The sequence below is a fragment of the Salvelinus alpinus genome, chromosome 11 (genome assembly GCF_045679555.1).
Source record: "Salvelinus alpinus chromosome 11, SLU_Salpinus.1, whole genome shotgun sequence".
NCBI classification, from domain to species: domain Eukaryota; kingdom Metazoa; phylum Chordata; class Actinopteri; order Salmoniformes; family Salmonidae; genus Salvelinus; species Salvelinus alpinus.
The window spans coordinates 53,455,182-53,473,225 of NC_092096.1; the positions used below are offsets into that span (position 1 = coordinate 53,455,182).

General features: G+C 39.6%; 11 non-coding genes across 11 annotated transcripts; 6 read left to right on the forward strand and 5 right to left on the reverse strand.

Annotated features, from left to right (window-relative positions):
- Positions 1-3,212: 3,212 nt before the first annotated feature.
- On the forward strand, positions 3,213-3,285 carry trnak-cuu (transfer RNA lysine (anticodon CUU)). Its single transcript has one exon. It is a non-coding gene; the product is annotated as a tRNA-Lys (tRNA).
- Positions 3,286-3,649: 364 nt separating this feature from the next.
- On the reverse strand, positions 3,650-3,722 carry trnak-cuu (transfer RNA lysine (anticodon CUU)). Its single transcript has one exon. It is a non-coding gene; the product is annotated as a tRNA-Lys (tRNA).
- A 4,383-nt stretch (positions 3,723-8,105) lies between these two features.
- On the reverse strand, positions 8,106-8,178 carry trnak-cuu (transfer RNA lysine (anticodon CUU)). Its single transcript has one exon. It is a non-coding gene; the product is annotated as a tRNA-Lys (tRNA).
- Positions 8,179-9,005: 827 nt separating this feature from the next.
- Positions 9,006-9,078, reverse strand: trnak-cuu (transfer RNA lysine (anticodon CUU)). Its single transcript has one exon. It is a non-coding gene; the product is annotated as a tRNA-Lys (tRNA).
- A 111-nt stretch (positions 9,079-9,189) lies between these two features.
- On the forward strand, positions 9,190-9,263 carry trnan-guu (transfer RNA asparagine (anticodon GUU)). Its single transcript has one exon. It is a non-coding gene; the product is annotated as a tRNA-Asn (tRNA).
- Positions 9,264-9,870: 607 nt separating this feature from the next.
- Positions 9,871-9,944, reverse strand: trnan-guu (transfer RNA asparagine (anticodon GUU)). The gene has a single exon. It is a non-coding gene; the product is annotated as a tRNA-Asn (tRNA).
- A 1,380-nt stretch (positions 9,945-11,324) lies between these two features.
- On the forward strand, positions 11,325-11,396 carry trnad-guc (transfer RNA aspartic acid (anticodon GUC)). The gene has a single exon. It is a non-coding gene; the product is annotated as a tRNA-Asp (tRNA).
- Positions 11,397-13,658: 2,262 nt separating this feature from the next.
- On the forward strand, positions 13,659-13,732 carry trnan-guu (transfer RNA asparagine (anticodon GUU)). Its single transcript has one exon. It is a non-coding gene; the product is annotated as a tRNA-Asn (tRNA).
- A 95-nt stretch (positions 13,733-13,827) lies between these two features.
- trnan-guu (transfer RNA asparagine (anticodon GUU)) lies at positions 13,828-13,901 on the forward strand. Its single transcript has one exon. It is a non-coding gene; the product is annotated as a tRNA-Asn (tRNA).
- Positions 13,902-14,847: 946 nt separating this feature from the next.
- trnan-guu (transfer RNA asparagine (anticodon GUU)) lies at positions 14,848-14,921 on the forward strand. The gene has a single exon. It is a non-coding gene; the product is annotated as a tRNA-Asn (tRNA).
- A 2,983-nt stretch (positions 14,922-17,904) lies between these two features.
- Positions 17,905-17,976, reverse strand: trnad-guc (transfer RNA aspartic acid (anticodon GUC)). Its single transcript has one exon. It is a non-coding gene; the product is annotated as a tRNA-Asp (tRNA).
- Between the last annotated feature and the right edge of the window lie 68 nt (positions 17,977-18,044).

An 18,044-nucleotide genomic window follows, 5' to 3' on the forward strand; every position in this document is an offset into this window, starting at 1 on the left:
GTAAAATGAATTTCCATTCAGAATCCTATTTTCCCTAACTCTAAACCGAAAACTTACCCTAAGCTTAACCCCTAACATTAACCCGTAACCCTAATTCTAACCCTTAACATAACCCCTACACTTATAATAGCCCTTGTCCAATTGGGACGTGGGAAATGTCCCCATGAGGGAGACTTTTCCTTGTTTTACTATACATGTAGGGACTTTGGGGAATTTTAGGTCCGCACAAGGATAGAAGAACCCCCCCCCCCACACACACACACAGAGGTAAACAAATTTTAGACTGTCTCCCCTCCCTGTCTGAGCTCCCTTATTGATGGCCAACATGGCTCTTCCTTGAAGGCTGGGAATCCCCTGTGTTTGTCTTATCTCTTTGTTGCTCTGGTGACCTGGGTGTGGATAGGGGAAGTTTACTTATAGTGAAAGTGAAAGATAGACAGGGGTGTTTACACTTTGGGGTTTAGGCCAGGTTACTGTAAAGCACTTTGTGATATCTGCGAATGTAAAAAGGGTTTGTAAATTAATTTGATTGACTTGACCAAGGAGAGAGAGACTCTAGGTTCTAGGCTCACCTGTCTGTGTCCTGATAGGTCTCTGTCTGAGCGACAACTGTGATTTCCCCTGAAGACTGGGGCAAAACAGACTTAAGTTAGTTCACTCTAATGAGTGAGAAGTAATCATACAGGATTTCCCCCTCCCCTTATATTTCCTGATCATGTATCTCATGCAACAAATAATGCATTTAAATGTAAGTCTTGTATTTTATGGTTTGGAGAATGCATACGTTCATGCTTGCGGCACCTTGAAATTATGAAATTGTGGATGTTCTCTCAGAATATTGCAAAATAGATTTCAGATTACAGACTAGTTGCCAACAGAAAGGATCTTAGTGAAGAAAAAACATAGTAAGAATAGTCAAATGTAGGTTACTTACCTCTGGGTAGAAATAACTGTAGATTCCGCCCATTTTGTAAATGTAAGAATCTGTCTGATATAGCTTATTCTTCTACTTAGTCTTCTTCGAAGTTGAATGGTGTACGCTGCCTCTACCCATTTATATGGCTGAGTGAGCCCTTTATCTCTTTCAGTTCAGGTCACAACTTTCACTTTAGGAAAGCCTGGTCTCATAGACTAGACGTAACATATTAAATGTAAATCCCAAACAGTAGTATGATATGTAATGTTTGGTATGGGTACATAAGACCGATGGTAACTTAAGGCAAAAATGAAAGTAGTTTGGCTGGTCGGGTGTATAACGCGAATGTCTAGCATCCCAAAGGTTGCGAGTTCGAATCTCGTCAAGGACAACTTCAGCTAAGTAAAAACTTTTCAACTACTTACATTTTTTTTTGCTATTTTGCAACTGCTTAGCATGTTAGCTAACCCTTCCCCTAAACTTAACCATAACCCATAGCGTAGTTAACGTTAGCCAGCTAGCTAACGTTGGCCACCTAGCTAGAATTCATAAAATATCATACGTTTTGCTAATTCGGAACATATTGTATGTTTTGCAAATTCAAAATATAAAATGAATTGTAATTTGTAACCTATCATACGAAATGAGTGATAGACACCGACAAATGAATACATACCATACGAAGCATAACATATCATAATAAATGGTGTGTCTCGGATTTACGTACAGAATAATACGAAATGCTCTGGGACCAGGTTGATTTGGAAATTCCCCTGATATACCCTGTGATGTCTTAAGACATATAAATGAACACGTCTTGAGGCATACCTGTCTTACAACTTGTCTTAGAAAATGAAGACGTCTTTAAGACAGTCCATAGAAATACCAATGTCTTGAGACATCCATCTTAAGACGTTTCTAGACATTTTAGAATTTGTTGTTTTCATGTTTTATTAGTTATAAATACTAATCACTCACGTTATAACTCTTATGCACAGCCATAGCACAAATTGTACAACTCAAAGTAATCAAGATGATTTATTGACCAAAATATCAATTTCATATGCTATAAAATAACTTTGGGTAAAGGCGGTACAGAGCTCCAAATAAGGCCTATCTTCAAATCTTTACAGCCAGATAGTCATCTCTTGATTAGGGATCTCAGAGCTGTTCTTCCTTAATCTACAGGAAAATAAACTGTCGTTGGTTATATCACAAATACAGCAACATCAATAACAATACCACCTCTACCCTGCTATTTTATTGTAGCTTTAATTATGAATAGCTCACTTGAAGCAGAAAGCCCTACCATCCATGAGGGCTTAATGTTTGACACCAGGTAGGACCCCAGCTTTATTCCAGTCTGAAAATAGGATTAATCAGTTAAGCACTCTGTCTGTCTGTTCTCATGGGAAGAAATGAACATTGCATGTGTCATGTGCCTTTTTTGCAATGCAGTGTATTTGCTGGGTGACAGCTGGCCTTGATTGAGGTGAGTTTCTGACAGGTCTTCCATCCGTGTATCCTGATAAAAGAGAAATAGGCCTTGTTCATTACACAATAACTATCAAAGCACATGTGAAAAAAAGCAGATACAAACCTCCAGTCATAACATACCTCATCAGCCTATCATGCATAGAGGTCAGCACTCAGATAAGTACAGTCTACTCACACTGCAACACGTGAGGTTGGCATACATGACCAATAAAATAAAACAACAAAATAAATAAACGCACCAGCCATTTATCTTTACTTTATTTTAGGGATATATTTGATGTAACATGTAGATGCAGGCTTCTACACTAACTTTTTCCGCTGGTGGCACTGGTGCTAACCAACTTTTTCAGTTGGTGGCACCAGTACATGATTTGGTTGCAACAACAAAAAATTATACAGAAATGTATAATGACCTGGCCTGTGTCCCATAATGTGCCTGTATTCCATACAGAACCAGGCTAATAATGACAAGCCATCTTTTAAATTAGCATGCCCTTGTGTTCTTACATTGATTTGGATAGCAAAGAAAAGAGACTTAAAATAAAGTGCAAAGTGTATTTATTGCAGATTTCAAATGTGCTGCAGCGATTGTATTGTATTAGAACAAGCTGCTCTCCCTCTGCTCTCATTTCCCCAGATAGACGCTCAACCACTCACTCGTCTCAGGGCACAAGCACATTCTAGGTCAACCCAAGCCCTAGTCTCAAGAAAAACACACAGTACATCCACCATTGCAGAGAGTTGTGGGGGAGTGTTTTTGTTATGTTCTTACTGGGCTCCTTCCTTTTTTTCGTCAGTTGCCCGGCTAGCTCAGTCGGTAGAGCATGAGACTCTTAATCTCAGGGTCGTGGGTTCGAGCCCCACGTTGGGCGCACATTGTTTTTGCACCTCTAACCTTACTATGCTCATAGACGTAAAGACAAGATTGTACTACTCATCTGTGTTCAAATTTATTTTTTTTATACATTTTAATATTTTATTTTTATAGTTGGTTTAATTTTACAAAATTATTTTAGTCGTTTTTGAAGTTGGATAAATACTACTAATAAAACCTAAATACTACAAAAATATTTGTGTTAGTATTTTTAATAGTGTTATAAATTTTACTTTGAGAAATTCACCTTATTAAAGATTGATTTATATACTGAAAAATATAATAGGGATTAAATTCCATTGCTTAAGCTTTTCCGATTTCTGCCAGGGAGGTTGTGAAATCACTTCCTATTCAAAAGGAAACGCCCAACGTGGGGCTCGAACCCACGACCCTGAGATTAAGAGTCTCATGCTCTACCGACTGAGCTAGCCGGGCTGTGTGTATTGGGCTAGCCCCTCCCTTTGTATACCTTCGATCTACTACCCCTCCCCAAACCCCTCCCGGTTGTAGCACTCACAAGTGAATTAATTTTCTTATTTTAGTTGGTTTAATTGTACTCCATTATTTTAGACGTTTTGAAGTTAAAGGATACTAACTTGAAACTAATCAAATATTATAAATGTTATAGTATTTGTAATTGAGCCCCACAGTGGACACCTCATAATACCCATAAAACCTAGCGGTCAAACACGGAAATGGCTCCAAAGGTTTTTCAACCATTAATTTTTTCCATTGTGGATTTTATAAACACTTCAAATAAGGGCTGTGTTTTGCGTAGGCTTACCCTATCGTGACGTTTTGATAACCATGTAAATCTCTCTGGACAATATAATCAGTTTTATTTACTCTCAGATTTGAAAATGCAAGTGTTGCACACCAACAGATGGAGAAAACCTACACCTGTCAGGCAATTCATTTCAACAATAATCTTCATTTTAATTTGACTTTACAAACAACAAGAGGGCTTAATTGGAGTCTATTTCTTCGGAGCCTAGACCTATATAAAATAACTTAACTGGCTAAGGTAGGCTATGAGGCTTAACAGCCTTAACACCCTAATAGAAGTAGTATTTTTTTTTTTTTTAATTAGGCCTACTTACAATTGCAACTGGTCAAAAATGCAGCATCCTACATAAAACAATAATTTAAAGAAAAAAAGTCTGTCTGTGTCGGGATAGCCTGCTCTTGTAACGACAGAACTAACAGAACATACTGTCAGCTTGAGACGTAAATATCTCTGGATAAGCTCTCACAATAATATTAGTATTTACTAAATACAGTCATATAGGCCACTAAGTTACTTATTCAATGAGAAAAGTTGCATTTCCACTCGGACACAATCTTGTTGGTGTTGGGTTTGATGGTTGTGATTTTGATGTGCAGGCAGTCCACGATTGACTTATGTGAAAGTCGGTTCCTGTCGTGAGTCTGTATTGCGTTCATAGAGGAAAATGAGGACTCGCAGGTGTAAGTCGATGCAAAAATTGTTAGCCTATAAAATGCAAGTTTCTTTATTGTGCTGTATTCCTCTGAGCATGCCACCCACAACGCACACAGGGACTCGTCACTCCTGAGCGCTTCCCTGATTTGGCTCGATGTCTGGAATTCAATCAGTTCAGTTAATATCCTTGGGCATGCTGTAGTCATCAAATCTGGTGGATAAGTTGTCCCTCAGCTGCTTGATGAAATCTTCCATGACCTCTGTGACAATGCTGCAGCCTGGTCCTTCTGTCTGATGCTTCTTCAGTGTGCTGAAGTGCAGTAGCCTTCCAGATGACCAGACCAAATCGAACAACTCAAGCTTCCTAGTAAAGGCCTCAAATTTCTCCAATGTCCACGACTGTTTCCCTCTTCCTTGTAACTGCAAATGTAACCCGTTTAAGTTACAGAATATGACTGCAAAAAAAGCTGTGTGTGCAGTGTGCAGCTTCCAGTTAACAATTCAATGTTTTGCGTCGGGCCTCTATATGGGGTGGGAAGGCTACTTACTGAAAGTTCTATGCTTAGATTCATAATTACGTCAGAGATTGAATTATTTGCAAACACCGATATTTTCATTACAAATAAGACACACTGGCTTGGCATTGGGGAGAGACGAACGCATATCTCTCTGTGCATTCTTCTCTGAAACTTCGATTTTCATTATCCACCTTTCTTCTTGATACTTTTTCAGAGCGACATTGTATCTTACTATCACGCAAATTGCTCTGAACAAATGTTGACGTTAAAAAGTAGTGTAGCCTACAGTAAGCTATGTAGACCTGTTTTCCCCCACCAATCAACGAACAGAGAAATAGACAAAAATAATAATTGAATAGAGACATGAGATTTTATGAGCGTAATCAGATCAAAATTATTCTCTTATTGTCACTGAAATGTATTATGTGTTAAACATGTTAAATATATAGTGTCTGGCCCACCGTCATCCTATTGTTCTAATAGGATTTGAAGCAATAGACTATCTGGGTGTGGTCAACTATTTCAGCACCGTTTCACGCTGCTCTGAGACAAGCATGGGGACTGGTCTTAATAAATCAATGAGATTTTTATTTTCACTAAATCTCCATTTGGGTATTGGTTAGCCTACAATTAGGGTGTGGAAATGGTCACAGTGTACAGTGCCATAACACTGAGGGTTTCATTTTTCTTGGAATATAATATTAATCAAATTAATTAAGCTAAATTTAAAATCAATCCCATATACTATGTTCTTACAAAAAAATATTTTTAATTCTCTAGTACAACCAATATTACAAAAAGTCAAATGCTTCTCAAAGATGCCCTCTGGTGGTCAAATTAGCACTAACTAGCATTAATGGCAACAATGGCTGACCCTTAACGTGGTGTGCTGCAGTATGAAGCAACTTTTACAGGAAGAACCACTGTATTTGTGCAAGGGATAAGAAGCAGTGCTTGACTTGGGCAGGAGCTCACCGGAGCTGAGTACCAACACCTCAAATGTTCTACTGCTTGAACTCCTGTTCCTCTTATAGAATATTAGCTCGAAAGTATTGTGGTGCTACTGCACCTAAATATAAACAGTACCAGCACCCAAATTGAGAACCAGAACTTATTTCAGTATAAGTCAAGTATTGGTAAGAAGTAATCAGGTAGGCTTATTTTATGACGTTTCCACTGGATCAGAGCATGGCATTTTCCCCTTACATGCTGAGTGGCTATCGAAAGGGAGAAAGCTGGAAAGATTTTTCAAATACATTGAGGAACTATTGTCATTCTCAATGGATGTAAAAACAGACTTCGTTTGCTTGCTGTTTTAAGTTGAAGAAAATTACTTTGAGAAGGTCCACAGCTGGTCCACAGTGGTGGTGCGTTAAGCCAATCAGAAATACTATCAGATCCCCAAATGGGCACATTTATATGCCTACATTTGCACGCAGTCCAAGTAGCCTATGGGCCTACTTCTAAGCGTAATCAGGTGCGCGTCCTTACTCAACATTGACAGGAGCGCTCCAAACAAAAGACAATGACTAAATTGAATTGACAAACACTCGACCAGTCGGCGAATTGGAGTCGGTCCATATTTTAAAATAGACTCTGAATAGTTGTTTGAATCGTTGTCAATCAAATAGCCTACTTTGTGTGGGTTTTGAAAAACTTTCAGAATATTGTCCTCTGGTCACATTTTGGATATATTTTTTTATATATTTGCACTACCGTTCAAAAGTTTGGGGTCATTTAGAAATGTCCTTGTTTTTGAAAAAAAGCAACAACAAAAAAGTCCATTAAAATAACATCAAATTGATCAGAAATACAGTGTAGACATGTTGTAAATGACTATTGTAGCTGGAAACGGCAGATTGTTTACATAGGCGTACAGAGGTCCATTATCAGCAACCATCACTCCTGTGTTCCAATGGCACGTTGTGTTAGCTAATGCGAGTTCTAATTGATCATTAGAAAACCCTTTTGCAATTATGTTAGCACAGCTGAAAACTGTTGTTCTGGTTAAAGAAGCAATAAAACTGGCATTCTTTAGACTAGTTGAGTATCTGGAGCATCAGCATTTGTGGGTTCGATGACAGGCTCAAAATGGCCAGAAACAAAGAACTAGCTGGCTAGCCGCCAGTCGAACTGAAGCATGCTGATGCCTTAAGCCTACATAAAACACAGCCCTTATTTGAAGTGTTTCTAAAATACACAAAGGATAAAATTTAATGGTGGAAAAACGATTGGAACCATTTGATCACTTTGTTTTATGGGTATTATGACTCATACTGTGTAGTATTATAACATTTATAAAAGTATATTTTTTATTATTTAGTGAAAAATGTAATGGGAATTAAGTTCCATTGCTACAAGGTTATCAGATTACTGCTGGGAAGGTTTTGTATCAATATATTCTTTATATAAAAATGTTTTGCACTGACTCTATGCACACTCATTGGTCTCTACCCACACACTCAAACACACACGTATACTACATACGCTCACACACACACAAAACCTACACACACACTCACACATAGACAGACTTTCACACTTTTTCACACACGCTGTTGCTACTCTGTTTATTATCTATCATCAAACCTGAGTGCCTAGTCACTTTTACTCCTACCTACATGTACATATTACCTGAACTACCTCGTACCTCAGCACACTGACTTGGTACCGGTGCTCCTTGTATATAGCCTTGTTATTGTTATTTTATTGTGTTGCTATTTCCTTTTAATTTTTTTACTGTGCATTGTTGGAAAAGGGCTCGTATGTAAGCATTTCACAGTGAAGTCTACTACGCCTTTATTCAAGCAGCTTGACAAATAAAATTGGATATAAAAACACCTAATATTCAAAAGGTAGCGCCCAACGTGGGGCTCGAACCCACGACCCTGAGATTAAGAGTCTCATGCTCTACCGACTGAGCTAGCCGGGCTGTGTGTATATGGTTTAGCCCCTCCTTTTGTAAACCTGCAACCCCCTACCAGAGATATTGAAGAAAGGAGGAGATAGCAATACCATTGGAAATGAGAGGTGAAACTTGTAACCCGTCAGACTGTTGACCAATCAGGTTCACGTTGTAATGCTGCGTCACGCAATTGCTAAGAATATCGTCACGCAATCCCTTCTCAAAGGGTATGAGTCGATAAACCGGCCAATTTTCCTCCAAAGTACGTAATGTTACGATATCAAAGCTATACGATATTACAAAGAACAAGTTCATTATCTCACATCTAGGAAAATATTTGTAATGTTGTACTTCTTGTTGACGAAATTCATGCTAATTTGGTATTTTTGTGCTAGCGCCCAATTTACTCCCATTCACTCCTTGAAGGAGAGCGCTCCCAGAATGCACGGCACGGCCCATTGACGACGTGTGGGCAACGTACATAATAGACCCTAATATTATTCCAATGGAGTTTCCCATCTCCTCAAAGGTATCTCTGCCCCTACTAACCCTCACCAAATCATTCCTGATTGTAGCACTCATCTCAGTGTTCAGTATTTGATTTGATTTATTTAAATTTGAATCATCATCAAATTAAAATAGTTTTGTTGGTTTCATGAAAATTATTTTGGACGTTTTGAAGTCCAAAGAGAAACACTACTAATAAAATGTAAATTATATTTAAATATAATAGTATATGTAACAGTATTACCAAATGTATAAATAGTATATTTTCAGTTTATTAAAGTGTGAACATTTTAAGGTTTCCAGATTACTGCCAGGGTTGTTGTGAAGAGTTCCTATTCAAAAGATAGCGCCCAACGTGGGGCTCGAACCCACGACCCTGAGATTAAGAGTCTCATGCTCTACCGACTGAGCTAGCCGGGCGTTGTATACTCTGTTCAGCACCTCCATTTTAAAACTAAAACCCCCTACTCGTGACGCTCATGTGCTACCTCAGAAACAAATTGATTTAGCTCGTGCAATGTTGATAACCTTGTCTCTGTGGCGCAATCGGCTAGCGCGTTAGACTGTTAATCTAAAGGTTGGTGGTTCGAGCCCACCCAGGGACGGTGCAATCATTTTAGCAGTGGATTCATATAAGAGTTGTTTTAATGTCAGGAAATGATCCTCAGAAATTCAAACTCAAATCAGAATCAACCTCTCCTGAGATTGTCGGAATGTTCTCTTACTGTTGTAGGATTCATTGTACATATATTGCAAAAAATATCACAATTTTCAACAGTAAATTAGCCAAGTTTAGTTTTCCTTGATGCAGCCAGTAGCCACCAGAATTTTCATTTTCTTAAAGAATAAACAAAATGTGGTTGTACTGAGTATCGGAGGGCTGCAGCCTGTTGCACATGGAGATAGTTGGCAATCCTCCCCTCCCCCAGTAAATGCAACTTTCCTCTGTCTTTCTTGAATGTTGTCTTTTGTTTGTCGTTGTGTTGTGCCCCTCTTGCCTGTCTCTTACATTGTAAATCTGTGCAGTGCAGTGTGAGTTTAACATGGAAAAAACATGGTATTATGGTTTACTAACACACTAACTAGGTACCACTTAAATATTGAAAAAAATATGAGCATAATTTCTTGACTTCAAAACAACAGTTATGAATCCCTAATGCTAAAATGATATGAGTCACTAATGCTTTAGCATTTGCTAAAAGGAAAACAACCCGTCCCTGGGTGGGCTCGAACCACCAACCTTTAGATTAACAGTCTAACGCGCTAGCCGATTGCGCCACAGAGACACGGTGTTGTAGAGAAAGGGAGGAAGGTTTATATTCTGTAAAATAAAAATGATGTATATAAACCCTGGATTGCTGATACTAAGTATTGGTCAATGAGAGGCTTTGAAGCCACCGGTCGGCCATTTTGGTATTTATTTTTGGTGTAGTGGGGACAGTAACATTAGAACTTTCCAACAATTATATACCTTTAAGGAAAATGTTTTTATATATTTTTGAATTAAAACATTTTGCTCACATAATATAATTTAAAAGTATGCATTAAAGTGTCTGTAATAGAATGAACGTGACAAAAACAAATCGAGACTTTAATACATGCGTTTCCATCGCTTCTAAAATATGTTTTATTATGGTGGGGGAGTGCCAAGATGGTGAAATTATTGAAAAAATGTAAACGTTTGTTTTCACGTAGTATAAGCATTCTGTAGCAACATTTGTTAGTGTTCTCTTAGATAACGACTGGCAGTGTTACTTTGTGGCACAACAGGTTGTAAATATTTACATCATTATATATATATATAATGTTATCTGCAAAAAAACATTTTTGTCATTGATATTCTGTGTCTAACAACATTGTCATTTGAAGTATTGATCTTTGATTGAAAAGGCATGGTATGGATAACAACTACCATTCGATACAGTCTAATATGCTGACTATCTAAAACAGAATTAACATATCTTTTCAATTCTGTGCAAGTTATTTAATCGTTTTTACATTTAATTCATATCTAACCATGTTTAGCTTGTTTGTGAATGTGCCGGAAGGCGGAAATCAATCATGCTTGATCAGGAACTGGGTCAAGCGTGGGCGGGGCATCATAAATTGAATAGGGACAACAAGTGGAACAGGATATTGTTGTGTTGTTGAAGTAACTGTCCAGTGTTTCCAGATTTCTATGAAATATGACTTAATTAAATACAATATTAGTGAAATAGTTTTCCTTCAAAAAAATTATAATTATGTTAAAAATAGCTTTTCTGTATTGGAATGGTGTAGGCATACCCCAACAACAGAATGGTGCGGTCATAAAAAATATTCATGCAATTAGACCGCTGCTTGGCCAGCTAATCCTCCTCAGGAGTATGACATCATACTCTATGAGGAAATAGCAAGCATTTTTTAACGGTCTGTTTGAGATACAAGTTTGAGGTGGAGTTTTTAAAGTATTTTTTTTCTCAAACGTATGCTTTGGCCGCAAAGCCACAAAGCATACTCATACCCAAACGTATGCTCTGGGAATGAGTTAACAGAATATCATTTTTTTAAAGTGAGATTGTCACTGGAACTGGAACTCATGCCCAAAATCAAAATTGGCTCAAGGAAAAGAGAACACCTCGGGTAATATATATTCTTTTAAAGGTAAAACTTCATAATACAATCAGTCCTCGTTAGTATAGTGGTCAGTATCCCCGCCTGTCACGCGGGAGACCGGGGTTCAATTCCCCGACGGGGAGGATAAAATATTTTTCCTTATACTTCTGGCTGTGAGATTAGCCTCATTCTATTTCCATGGCATAGCCTGACCAGCTGAAAGCTATTATCCCTAATTAATGTCACCTGTTAAATCCTCTTCAATCAGTGTAGATGAAGGGGAGGAGATAGGTTAAATAAGGACTTTTAAGCCCAGAATGAATAAAGTTTTAGGTGACCATCAGCTTTGAAATCAGCATATTTTGTCTTATGGTATCACAAACAAGGTACTAGGGCAGTGAAATCTGCTGTAAGCTAGCAAGGAATGTTAGCCTCCAATTAAAGCTGGAAGCTACCTGCTTCGTCTTGCGTTGTGTAAAAGTGTTCTAGCCTATATGGAAATTGTTTTGCAAACCCCTACCCAGTCATGTGATATCCATAGATTAGGGCCTAATGCATTTTTTTCAGTTGACTGATTTCCTGATATATATCCTGAACTGTAAGTATAGCTAGATATTAGGCAGTTCATTAGCTAAATATAAGAGTTATAGGCTAAATATTTACCAGTCGATGTGCAAGGGAAAAAGTTAACATATTGTGAAATGGCAGATCTAGTGCGTTCCTCCAGGCTGCACTCTGTGGTCCCCGGGCACGCAAAGCTCCACTGTTGATTAGGCCCTGGCCTACGTTTTTAGACAAGAAAATTATTAGACCTGGGCTACAACAACACAGTGCAATGAGGAATGTATTATTGTTATCAAGTGAGTATACAATTATTGTCTATAGGTTGTAAACTGCAATGACGTAGGCTAATTTGAATAACCTCTCAAATGTCCTGTTTTATTTCAAGCTGATGTAACTGCATAGGCCTACAGCCTAGGCCTGATTATGCAATAATTTGGATCAGGTTGGGTCTATTCTGAACAGTTTAGAAGGTTTAAAAGACAACTTATATAATGTATTTTGTCAGGATGTAGCCCAGTGTTAAGATTGGCCTATAGGAAAATATGGGCTTCTCCTTTCCAACTCTCTGCCTGTTCTTAATGCTGTAGCCTATTTTACATTCAGCAAGCGTGCATATCTCGTGCCATTATGTGTAGGCTAAAGAAATAAATTGAAATAAGTGGCCAACAAGCTTTTGTATTCTGTCTTTTCCTGGGACTCCACAAGATTTAAGAGGAATAGCCGTGGCAATGGAGAGGCCAGGCGTGTAATTGCGAAACAGAACAATGACAGACAGGATCGAGATGTAGTATCTAGCTTAAATTAGAAGCGTATTCCTATTAACACATAATTGATAAACTCAATGTTAGCACAGTGATATAAAAATACATTTATCAGATAAGGAAATCATAGGTAGCCTGAACACTATGTGCGCTTGCGCTGAGTGCGCTTCCTCCCAGTCCCCTGATACCAGCTCTAAAAGCCTAAAAGCTACCCTATTGTTTCAGTTTTTTAGGGACAAGAACTGTATCCTTCCTACCTAGGCTACAACAACACAATGTAATGTGCAGTAGGTAATTTGCTATACCTACTGGTTACTGGTAAAATGGCTGTCAATGTTCTGTGATCTTCTGTTACTCAATAGCTTGATCATTCTTTGGTCTCCAAGGAACATATTTTATTAATATTAATCCGGCTAGTATTAAAAGAATCCTGTTGTTTAAAAAGAATCCTGTTGTTTAACAAATCTAAAACCTTTAAAAAGTTGGTGCTGTCTCATCTCCATATCTCTCTACTCTCGCTCTCGTTGTCTCTTTCTCTCTGTATCTTGCTCTCTCTGTCTCTCTCTGTCTCCTTCTCAGAATTTAGTAATAATTACTATTGTGACTTTTGATAAGTTATTGCTGTGATTATTATTATTTCAAAGTGACTCGCCATTATATCATACTTCCGGGGTCAGTCCCCTAATTATTATGAATGAATTTGACGATTATATATTCCCTGTGACTTTGGCTGGCTGAGGGTCAATTCCACCACAAGCTTCTGTAGCGCAATCTGTTACCGCATGGACTGTCAATCTAAAGGTTGGTGCTTTGACCCCATCCAGGGATGACATTTTTCAGATTGTAGCGATGTGAACAGACCCTTCCTGACTTGTAGTGATCTTCCATGTGACTTTGGCCTGCTGAGGGTCATTATAACCACTCCTCTCTGTGGCACAATTCCTTGAAACTGTTGCGGCAGTTTCGTTGCACGTTGACACAACCATTGGAACAAAGTGTCATTTTGTCAAAAACTCCACGTACAGTTGGATGAGATCACAGATGGCCAGAGGTCAAGAGTCAGGGTCAAACACACCACAAGTCTCTGTGGCGCAATTGGTTAGCGCGTTAGACTGTTAATCTAAAGGTTGGTGCTTCGACCCCACCCAGGGATGACATTTTTCAGATTGTAGCGACGTGAACAGACCCTTCCTGAGTTGTAGTGATCTTCCATGTGACTTTGGCCTGCTGAGGGTCAATAGAACCAAATGTCTCTGTGGCGCAATTGGTTAGTGCGTTAGACTGTTAATCTAAAGATTGGTGGTTCGAGCCCACCCAGGGACTGTAGCTTTACATTTCTGCTGTTGTGGAAAGACCTTCCTGGTATTACAGTAGGCTAGTTTTTGACCTGCTATGTTTCCTGTTATCTTATGTGATTGTGGTGTTGTTGAACGTGAAAGACGACAATTTGCTATACCTACTGGTTACTGGTAAAATGGCTGTCAATGTTCTGTGATCTTCTGTTACTCAATAGCTTGATCATTCTGTGGTCTCCAAGGAACATATCATTTATTAATATTAATCCGGCTAGTATTCCAATGTAAAATATGTCAATCTGGCATGAAAAACTTCAGCATTTATATTTATCTCGCTTGAAGGACAATGTTGGTCCAGTGTGTGTGTGTGTGTGATTGTGTGTATATGTGTGCCTGTATGCCATGGAAGTGACTCGCCATTATATCATACTTCCGGGGTCAGTCCCCTAATTATTATGAATGAATTTGACGATTATATATTACATTCTTGAAAATGCAGTGGTTTAAGATATATATTTATCAAATGATATTTGTGATTGTGGCTGAATTTACTCCTGCCAGATGCCTTTAAAATAAAAGGTTGCGCTGACGAAGATTGCTCGTCATTTTTGCCCTTTTAAGGCCATTCAAAAAGCTAACAAACGTTAGAAAACTACAGGGCTACTTCCTTGAAAATGTTGTGGCACTTTCGTTGCACGTTGACACAACCATTGGAACAAAGTGTCATTTTGTCGAAAACTCCACGTACAGTTGGATGAGATCACAGACGGCCAGAGGTCAAGTGTCAGGGTCAAACACACCACAAGTCTCTGTGAAGCAATTGGTCAGCGCGTTAGACTGTCAATTTAAAGGTTGGTGCTTCGACCCCACCCAGGGATGACATTTTTCAGATTGTAGCGACGTGAACAGACCCTTCCTGACTTGTAGTGATCTTCCATGTGACTTTGGCCTGCTGAGGGTCAATAGAACCAAATGTCTCTGTGGCGCAATTGGTTAGCGCGTTAGACTGTTAATCTAAAGGTTGGTGGTTCGAGCCCACCCAGGGACTGTAGCGTTACATTTCTGCTGTTGTGGAAAGACCTTCCTGGAATTACAGTAGGCTAGTTTTTGACCTGCTATGTTTCCTGTTATCTTATGTGATTGTTGTGTTGTTGAACGTGAAAGACGACAATTTGCTATACCTACTGGTTACTGGTAAAATGGTTGTCAATGTTCTGTGATCTTCTGTTACTCAATAGCTTGATCATTCTGTGGTCTCCAAGGAACATATCATTTATTAATATTAATCCGGCTAGTATTCCAATGTAAAATATGTCAATCTGGCATGAAAAACTTCAGCATTTATATTTATCTCGCTTCAAGGACAATGTTGGTCCAGTGTGTGTGTGTGTGTGATTGTGTGTATACGTGTGCCTGTATGCCATGGAAGTGACTCGCCATTATATCATACTTCCGGGGTCAGTCCCCTAATTATTATGAATGAACTTGACGATTATATATTACATTCTTGAAAATGCAGTGGTTTAAGATATATATTTATCAAATGATATTCGTGATTGTGGCTGAATTTACTCCTGCCAGATGCCTTTTAATAAAATGTTGCGCTGACGAAGATTGCTCGGCATTTTTGCCCTTTTAAGGCCATTCAAAAAGCTAACAAACGTTAGAAATCTACAGGGCTACTTCCTTGAAAATGTTGTGGCACTTTCGTTGCACGTTGACACAACCATTGGAACAAAGTGTCATTTTGTCGAAAACTCCACGTACAGTTGGATGAGATCACAGATGGCCAGAGGTCAAGAGTCAGGGTCAAACACACCACAAGTCTCTGTGAAGCAATTGGTCAGCGCGTTAGACTGTCAATTTAAAGGTTGGTGCTTCGACCCCACCCAGGGATGACATTTTTCAGATTGTAGCGACGTGAACAGACCCTTCCTGACTTGTAGTGATCTTCCATGTGACTTTGGCCTGCTGAGGGTCAATAGAAGCAAATGTCTCTGTGGCGCAATTGGTTAGCGCGTTAGACTGTTAATCTAAAGGTTGGGGGCCTGGCTAGTGGTGATGGTGGTCTTAGGCGCCTGATCTTGGGGGCCTGGCCAGTAGGTATGATGGTGGTCTTGGGGGCCTGGCCAGTAGGTATGGTGGTGATGGTGGTCTTGGGGGCCTGGCCAGTAGGTATGGTGGTGGTGGTGGTCTTGGGGGCCTGGCCAGTAGGTATGGTGGTGGTGGTGGTCTTGGGGGCTTGGCCATTAGGTATGGTGGTGATGGTGGTCTTGGGGGCTTGGCCAGTATGTATGGTGGTGATGGTGGTCTTGGGGGCCTGGCCAGTAGGTATGGTGATGGTGGTCTTGGGGGCCTGGCCAGTAGGTATGGTGATGGTGGTCTTGGGGGCCTGGTCCCATGGTGGTGAGGTGTACAGGGCCAGCTGTATGGCCCAGTTGCTGAGAGGCCTCATGTAGGCCAGGGAGTGGTCAAACCCTTCTCACAACAGGCCTTGGAGGTCTGGAAGACCATTACCAGACGCTCCCACACTGTCCGGTAGCAGCCCTCTGCCCTACCGTAGACCCTCCTCCAGCATAACCTGACACAGAGCGAGAGTGGGCTGAGATATTGGGATTGATTTATTATTTGGTCAATTGTCTGGATATTTTGGTTTGAAATGTGGAAGATGAGAGAGGATAGTAAGTAATATAACATTCAAACATTTCTACCGTTTGTTGAATTTACTCAAATGACCGTACAAAATGTGTCACTCGTTGGATCATAGTAGCGGCCAGTCCATACACCACCCCGGTCTATACCTAGTCTGACTGGACACTGGAGCGGTCAGGCACCCCCTCTGGCCTCATACCGTTGACAGCACCCATCTGACCCCTAGCAAAACTCACCACATTCAGGTGAAACATAGACTTCAGTGCACTGCAAATCTTTTATTTAGAAAAGGCCTGGGGAGGGGGTTAGAACAGCTGTGCTTAGTTTTGTTAGATTCAAAGTGTGATCAGAATGTGTTGTTGAGTCTGGAAGTCATTCATAATAATTACAATATAAAATTGTATTTTAAGCTCTTTTTAAGAAAACCAAATTGACTTTACGTAGTCACAGAGATTATCAGCAATATTTGAAAAAAGCAACAAGCAATAATATAAGCATTACTATACGCATTTCTAGACCGGCAGGGGTTAAAATAGCAGTCTGATCAGGGGCAAGATATTCCTCTGTTTGTCCAGTATGTGGCGCTGTTTAGTCAATACTTTTCTATTGGTGTTTTAATAGTCAACAATAGTATTGCTCTTTATGTCTTGGCTTTGTCTGACCTGAAACTCGCAATCTCCCAGTCCAGATGCCCGTAGGAATAACTACATTTCACTGATCTTAGTATAAGAAAGCATTTTTGTCTGCATTTATCGGTTTGGCTATTTGTTTCAAGAGTATGTGGCGGTTCTAGCATGTATGGCACCCTGGGCGAAACTCCCTTCAGTGTACGCCTCTGCCCGCACCAGGGAGCTCGGGCCCTCTGCATTCCCATGTCGCCCGTACCTAAATCCACTACCGATTTTTGTATTAGTCTATAAATAAATCTCGTTGACAAAATTCGTCATCTCTCCCATGTCTTATTCGACTAGTATTTTTGAAAGTGTAAGGATAATAATTCAGCCATAGTTGTTCTGAAATGTTGATTGCTTGACAACATTTTACTCCCTCCTCTGTTTAATATAACACACATACATTAATACATTATTAATTTCGGTTGCCTATCCTGTCGTGAAGTTTGTTCTATAGAAAGTATTTGACTCATGTGTGTCACAGAAAGTATTTGACTTTAGCCACAAAATTAAGGAAATTAGAAGGGGGTGAGAATTCTGGCAGGGGGGAGATTTTCGGCACAACACCGGCACACTGGTCTGACATCACACTGCTGTCGTAATTGTAGTACTGGCCTGAAGAGACCGAGAGACCGTAAAGTCAAGCTCTGAATGGCCTGTGAAGTTTATCTCACAGACAGAAATGTAAAAAAGCAATAAAACATATTCCTCCCCGTCGGGGAATTGAACCCCGGTCTCCCGCGTGACAGGCGGGGATACTGACCACTATACTAACGAGGACTAAAAGTTAGGGTTAAATACAATTGTTATGTATTTAGCACACTGTATGTGGAACTGGCACATAACGC